The following is an 8257-nucleotide window of genomic DNA, read 5'->3' on the forward strand; positions in this document are numbered from 1 at the left end:
GGTGCTTTTCCAAAACACACATAATATGCATCACCTGTTATATTGCTTTTCCAAAACACACGTATGCATCACCAATAATAGTGCATCACATTATGCTTGTCCAGAAAACATACATAAACTTGGACGTCAAGTGCTTTACAATTTTCATTAAAAGAAATGAATCAACTCTCCAGAAATCTCCAAAAATAAAGTCTCCAGCACTCAATTCTCCAGAAATCAAGTCTAAAACAAATAATGATAGTCTCATCAAATCTTCACTAGAATTTGCACGTCAAGTGCTTTACAATTGTTCCAAGATGAACATACAAAATAACAGGACTCTTAACATTTTTTCCAAAATGTCCTGCCTTGTCCATTAAAGCTATAATTGCTGACTGATTGTATTGGTTCTCATTGCGCTGATTGTGTTCCATCCAACCCATTCTGTACCGACTGTGATCCATCCAACTCAAATTACATCTATAAGGATTAACTTGCAAATATTAATGTAATGTAAATATTACTAGTAAATATTTAATAAATTGAAATATTACATTGTCTTGACTTCCATAGACTGTTTCTCGTTGTTGGGTTCCACTACAGTTAAAAGGTGAGCTATCTTGAATAGGCTTTCCATGAATAACAAATTTCAAAATATTATTACTCTAACGGTTACTTCTTCCATATGCAAGCAACAACTCAAATCTAAAAATATAACAAATAATAAACTTGCACTTCTCCAGGTCTAGTGATATCTACTTCTGATGGCCCAAATAAATTCCTACACATGTTCATGACTGGTGTATCTCCTTCATATCTTCATCCTATATATTTTTTTTATGAGTGAAAATTTAACATACCTTACAAACCCGCCAAGAAAAGTTAAAACATATCAAATTCTCAATCTCACAAAGAATTTTAACAAATGCCTAAAATCTGAAATTGCTCAAAAGCTTTAGTAGGAATACCCCAGCTAATAGGCTTCTTGATATTCATTTTATCATATATTCAATAGTTCAGAGCTGGGTCTCCTAACATTTGCAATACTCATTTTACATGACGGGGCTTTTGAGGTAGTTCTATCCCCATTTTACTAGTTAATATCAAACTTTCCAATCTTTATTTTTTGGGTAAATTAACAAGAGTGCTTGGTTTTCTTGGTTGATTTTATCTGGAATTTTGGGCTTAATGTCCTTTTGGCCTCTGATTTGAATTATGTATTTCTATTATTTTGTTTTTTGATAAGTTGAATTATGTATTTCTATTATTTAATGGATCTGACAATCTAGCACTTGAAAAGTGTCATTAGCTTCTAATCAAATTTGCACTTGAAAAGTGTCATTTTGGCCGACTGATTCAAGGCACAAACAAGAAAGAAAATATCTTTTCCAGCAAATGCATTGAGTCTAAAAAGCATGGCATGAGCTATGTTGCATGTCTACATCAGAACATGATCCAAGAAGGCATCTCGAACAGCAGACCACTCAAGTTGCACTAAAAAGAGATGATGCCACAGAAAAGAGGTACCTACCTAAGAGAAAATATTTTCTCCTAGAGTGGTTGGATACTCTGTATGTATCATCTCTTGAAGACATTAACCATATTACAGAAGTGACTTTTTGAGTATCCTTAACATTGAGTTGAAGAGTTTTTGGTGCTCCTTCTATTATTGACTTTTCTAGGTTTCCAATATCTGATATCAATCAGGAAAAATTCCTTTCCCAAAGTTCTATATTATTTTCTTGGTGTGTTTTATAGGCTATGGATTAGGCTTCCCAGCAGGGTATTATATTCATTGATGGTTCTGGACCAACATATGCAACTGCCACTGTAAGTGAATACTTTGGATTACTCTGGATGTTTGTTCTTTTCTATCTTGAGCCTGGGGTTAATTAGAGATATCTGTTCTAGAAGTTGCAAGATACACATTTTACAGTGCCCACAGGCACCCTCTAAGATGTTTGATTGAAGTGCCCCAGCACATTGAAAAGCAGAAGAGATTAATTAAGCATCAAAATAAAAACCACTCCAAATTTACTTAGGTACCCTTTTTTTTATTTTTAGAATTGACTTATCACCAAGAACATAACTAAAAGATAAGCAAAAGAATCAAGGAGAGAAAAACAAAATACCATCAGAATACTTGCCCTTGGGGCTGCCATACAAAAATGAAAATATGTAAAATTTGCACTCAGACAGTTCATTGATATCTTACCAATCTGTAAAATACAATGCTATATCGTAGCCATAACATTAGAACATATTACCTGTTCAAATCCATAGCTGAAATTGGAGGGAAGTAGAAGAGCAGCCTCTGAAGCAAAAGAGTAGCAGCCTTTCTATCACGAGCAATCAGTACTGCATTTGGAAGAGAAGAGCGAATCATTACTTCCTAGAGATAAATATGAGAAGGCTTGCGCTGCCTCAGGAAGAATACAAGCAAATCATTCACTACTAAAATGTACTGAAATACAATAATCTGATTTAAACATTTGTAAGCATAAGTTAGAATGTACCGGTTTGGCCTACCTACTATTACCAAATCTGATAATAGTACCTTTCAAAAAGTTCGTAATAACGTTGAGATCCACCAAGAAGACGACCTTGACGAATATCTTACGGCCTCTTGAAGACCCACACGAAGATCCTAGAGACCCAGAAAAATACCCGCAGAGATCCACTTCAAGACTTGAAGATCTCGGTGCAGAGCACGAGCTTGAGTAGAAGACGACACCATGAAGCCGAACACAACCTCGAGAAGAAGACAATGCAACGAAGCTTCTGTGAGCACGAAGACCCAAGCTTCAGACCAGACCACCATGACGCCACAACCTAAGCTTCTGAGAGATCGAAGACAACCGCAAGCTTTAGACCAAAGCACCACAAAATTTCTGTGAGATCGAAGACCACTGCCAGAGCACAACGATTCACGAAGCCACGAACCTTCTGTGAGCACGAAGATGAGGTTGCATAGCAGTGGAACAAGAAGTGGGAATTAGCTCTGGGCAGTTTTTGGCTTCGTTTTTGTTTTATTTATTTTTTAAATCAACTGATGATGTGGCGACTCCGCGGCGACTATATGCTACGATTGTACGTAGCAGTTTTGTGAATTTCCTCCACTACTATATAAGAGTAGTGCAAAATAAGTCAAAGATGACAATAATACTGTTCGTATAAAGGGACGTAGGTTTTAGGCGCCACTTTACATGAGTCCCCTCTCTCTCTAGGAAAGGTGGGGTATCGTCTCTTTGTCTCTTGTAGAGCATTGAGGTTTGTCTCTACTTTCTTCCTTCTGTAGAGCCACGAGTGTTTGTAGGCTGTCTAGACACAATGGAGATCGAGCTCTCCAACTTATACGAGGGGCTACGGTTAACTGAAGAAGAGCAGCTATCCGTTAATCTATCAGAAGAGGATGTTTTGGCCTTAACAGAGAAGAGCAAAAAGTGTCTTGCAGCAATCATTGTATCAGAGAAAGATATCAACAAAGGTGCATTGAAGTCTACAATGATCAAGGTATGGAAAACAGAGGGGACAGTAACTTTCAAAGAGGTAGGGAAGAATAAGTTCTTAATCGAGTTCCACGATAGAGAAGATAAGCATAAGGTAATGCAAGGGAGGCCTTGGTCCTTTGACAGGAATCTGGTATGTTTACAAGATTGCTTTGGTTGCCAAAACTTACAAGCCATAAAACTCACGTTGGAACCTTTTTGGATCCAACTCCATAACTTGCCTTTTGCGGGCATGAACAAAAAGATGGGTGAAAAGCTGGGTGCTACTATTGGTCAAGTCTTGCTGGTCGATGCTGATGATCAAGGTATGGCTTGGGGCCAATACTTAAGAGTCAAAGTGTTAGTTGATACAAAACCTCTATCCAGAAGCTACTTCCTCAACCTGGGAGAGAATAAAGCATGGATATCCTTCAAATACGAGAGATTGCCTAGTTTCTGTTTCCACTGTGGGACTATCCAACATTCCAAAAAGACTTGCTCAAAACCTTCATGGGATGGAAGGCAACGTGTAGAAGAACAGCTCCAGTATGGTACCTGGCTCAGGGCAAGCTCTCAAGTTAGCCCTTACCAGTCTCACCAAAGAAGCAGGAAAGTTCCGATGGAAAAAGAAGTGCTCAGGCAAGACTCCCCGGACGACAGGGAAGCTGGTTTGGGCGGGAAAACCTTTGAACCAGCAGCAGGAAAGCAAGTTGATGCAGCCCGCAACCCTGGATCCTCAAGCCCTCCTCAGCATGCTGATCCTACTTATGGTAACTATGCCAATGCAGGTAATAAAGTGCAGAAAGAATTACCAAATAAGGATTTGTCCCCACCTACCGAGGTGCCAAATAAGGCAACTCGGTCAGGAGACACGACCACTGACCTATCTAGGTATCATGATTTTAGCAACCTGCATCCCTCCTGTTAGCATGTAGACCACCCTATGGTCCTTGCACCACACTGTTTGCAGGTCCCTCCCTCGGAAAGTGAATTGGTTGCTGAGGTGGACAACCCTCTCCTACAAAGCAGCAAGGATGCTGAGGTGGCACACGTGGCAGTCCAGGTAGATGACAGTAATAATCTGGTCCAAGAAGGACACAATGGGATAACACAGGTGTGGGACAGCAACACTGAAGGGGTCTCATGTTGCAAGCATGAGGAAATCCACGATAGAGCTAAATGGAAGAGGAAGGCTAGGCTAAAACCACTGGTGGTTGAGAGTGGAATGACTACTAGGAAGGCAGGTAAGAAAAGAACCTCCCTAGCAGCATATAATGACTCCCAGATGGGATCTGTCCACGAAAACAGCAGATGCAAGAAGAATGGAGATGCTGAGAACAAAGAACAAATGGATTTGGTGGGAGCTGTTATGCAGCCCTGCCAACAATCATGAGTCTTATAAGCTGGAACTGCCGAGGGCTTGGGAACCCTCGGATAGTTAACTTCCTTAACTTACTAGTTAAGGATAAGAGCCCAGGAATGGTCTTTCTTATGGAAACAAAATGCTCAAAAAAGAGAGTGATGGAAGTCAGTAATAGGTTAAGTTTGACTCCTGTCTGGTTGTTGAAAGCAGAGGGAGTGGTGGTGGCCTTGCAGTAATGTGGAAGAGCCATATGAATGTGGTCATTTACAACTACTCGAGATGGCATATTAATGCCCATGTAACAAATGACCCGGGTGGCCCCACCTGGTTCTTCACAGGTTTCTATGGCCACCCTGTGACTGCCAAAAGAAAGAGGAGTTGGGATCTTTTAAAGGCCATCAAACCAGAGTCCTCAACACCATGGCTATGCTGTAGGGACTACAATGAAATTACTTGTCAACATGAGAAGGAAGGAGGATGTCCTAGACCATACAAACAGATGGAAGTGTTTAGAGAAGCACTTGAATACTACTCTCTAATGCCCATTCAGACCAGAGGCTCAAAATACACTTGGGCCAATAATAGAAGAGGCAGAAGTTTTACCAAAGAAAGATTGGATCGAGTTCTAGCTAACCCATCATGGCAGGAAATTTTTAGGGACAGTTGGTGTTCTGTGGAACCTGCAGTAAAATCAGACCACTCACCATTGGCCCTATCAATAAGGAAGCAAGGATCCCATGGCTACCTAGAAGGAAAATGCTTCAGATTTGAAGCATCTTGGCTTTTAAAGGAAAACTGTGCTCAAACCATCAAGGAGGCTTGGGGGAAGGTAACAAGTGGGCAGGATAAGACTACTATGATGAAGAGTAGACTCCTCAATTGCAGGTCTGCTCTAAAAGCTTGGAATGCCAAAGTGAACAAAACGACTCCTACTGAGATCAAGCATAAATTAGGTAAGCTGAGGGAGATGCAAGACAAGGGTAGAAGTGATCATGTAGAATCTGTCAAAAACCTACAAAAAGATATTGAACAAAGTCTTGCTGAGGAGGAGATAAAATGGAAGCAAAGGGCAAAACAGCACTGGTTACAAGTGGGGGACAAAAACACAAAATACTTTCATATGCAAGCAACTCACAGAAGGAAAGTCAACAGAATATCTCAAATCCTGGATAGTAGTAACAGACTCGTGACTGAGAAGCAGCAAATTGGGGCTACCTTGTCCCACCATTTCTCTGAGCTATTCTCAACATCCCACCCCTCTGATATTGATGAATGCCTAATGCACATGGCCCACAGAGTCTCACCACAGATGAATGAAGGTCTACTGCAGGAATTCACTGAGGAAGAGGTCAAGACAGCAGTTTTCCAAATGAAAGGCTTGGGCTCCCCAGGACTTGATGGGTTTCCAGCAGTGTTTGACCAAACTAATTGGGAGGTTCTTAATAAGGAAGTCTGTAGCTTTGTGCTCAAAACTCTAAATAAAGGGAGCTCATTGGAGGGGGTCAATGATACTTTTATTACCTTAATCCCAAAGGTTAAGGAACCAAAAACTGTTGCTGATTTCAGGCCAATAAGCCTTTGTAATGTTATTTATAAAATAGTTTCCAAAGTGTTGTCAAATAGGCTTAAGGCTGTTTTACCTAACATTATTTCCTTGAATCAAAGTGCTTTTGTACCAGGTAGGGCCATCATAGATAATATTTTGGTAGCCTATGAGACCCTTCACTCCATGACAACTAGAATGGCAAGAAAATCTGGCTTCATGGCTTTCAAGCTTGATATGAGCAAGGCATACGATAGGGTGGAGTGGGCTTTTCTTTCCTCAGTGATGAGCAAGATGGGGTTTGATAGAAGATGGATTTCTCTAGTGATGAACTGCATAACCTCAATTTCATACTCAATCCTCCTAAATGGTGTTCCACAATCTCCATTCAAACCCTCTCGAGGATTAAGGCAAGGGGATCCTCTATCCCCTTACCTCTTTATCCATGTTGCAGAAGCTTTAACAAGCCTTCTCAATAAGGCTGAGTTGGATGGCAGCCTTACCAGTGTCCCGTTAGGAAGAGGCCCTTTAAACGTCAGTCATCTGTTTTTTGCTGATGATAGCATGATCTTCTGCAAATCCAACTCTCTTGAATGGAGTAGACTAATGAGGATTCTAAGCTTATATGAGACTGCATCAGGCCAGGTACTAAACAAAGAGAAGTCCTCCATATTTTTCAGCAAGAATACTCCACTAGAGAACAAGAGAACAATTCTCCTTATTGCTGGGGTGCCTGCAACATATTCTTTTGAGAAGTATCTTGGTCTTCCTTCCATGGTGGGGAGAGCCAAAACAGCAACATTCCATGGTCTAATTGACAGAGTGTGGTCTCGGATCACAAATTGGAAAACTAATAGTTTATCTGCAGTTGGAAAGGAAGTCCTGCTCAAGTCAGTCCTTCAGGCCATCCCTACATATGCCATGGGCATTTTTCTGCTGCCTCAGTCCATCACCAATAGGCTGGACCAGTTATTAAGGAAGTTTTGGTGGGGCTTCAATGAGGATCGATCAAAAATTCAATGGGTGAAATGGAGCATCCTAAACAAGTCCAAGACTCAAGGGGGGTTGGGTTTTAGAAACTTTGGCAGCTTCAATCTTGCCTTGCTAGCAAAGCAAGTTTGGAAAGTCCTTACAAACCCTGAGTCCCTCCCTGCCCTCATACTAAAACAGAAGTATTTCCCTCATAGCTCTATCTTAGAAGCAAAGCTGGGAGGCAGGCCCTCTCTAGCTTGGAGGAGCATGCAAGCTAGCCTAAAACTGCTAAGGGCAAGTTTGTCTTGGAGAATTGGTAATGGTCTTCAGGTGAAAATTTGGGAAGACAAATGGCTTCCAAGGCCCCATTTTCTGGTCCCTCCCTCCAACCTCAATGTGACTCACTCAAAAATGAGTAGCACTAATGCTATCCCAAGTGCAGGAGGATGTCGTGTAATAATTAGGAATAAATTCCTAGATCGTCTCCTCAGGGAAAAGTTGCTTAAAATTAAACTTGTTAAAAAAATTGTGAAAAACTTCACAAAGAGAAAATAATATGATGGTATATGCAATGGATGAAATAGGGTACTAGTCATGGACTAGATTCATGTCTGTTGAATTTTTTTGTTTGTTGGATTGGAATGTAAAGGACTTATAAATTAAACTCAGAAATTAATAAAACTAAATTAAGCATTAAACTAAATTAGAAAGTAATTGACAAAACATGAATGGAAAATTTAAAATGCCCAAAACTAAGATTCTAGAATTCATCTTTGTAATTAAATTACGAATTAAAATAACATATAACAGTTGTAATTACTATTAAATGAAAACTTAAAGAAATAAGAAAAATAAATAACACGAAATAAGTAAACAGAAACTTAAAAGTATTCTATAAACTTTAAACTGAAG

At 40.1% G+C, this 8257-nt stretch overlaps 1 long non-coding RNA gene across 1 annotated transcript; it reads right to left on the reverse strand.

Moving 5' to 3' along the window:
* Positions 1 to 64: 64 nt before the first annotated feature.
* On the reverse strand, positions 65 to 3666 carry LOC122319295. Its single transcript, XR_006245049.1, has 3 exons — positions 2537 to 3666; positions 2247 to 2337; positions 65 to 459 (listed from the first exon to the last, which is right to left on the reverse strand). It is a non-coding gene; the product is annotated as an uncharacterized LOC122319295 (long non-coding RNA).
* Between the last annotated feature and the right edge of the window lie 4591 nt (positions 3667 to 8257).

The sequence above is a fragment of the Carya illinoinensis genome, chromosome 8 (assembly GCF_018687715.1).
Source record: "Carya illinoinensis cultivar Pawnee chromosome 8, C.illinoinensisPawnee_v1, whole genome shotgun sequence".
NCBI classification, from domain to species: Eukaryota; Viridiplantae; Streptophyta; class Magnoliopsida; order Fagales; family Juglandaceae; genus Carya; species Carya illinoinensis.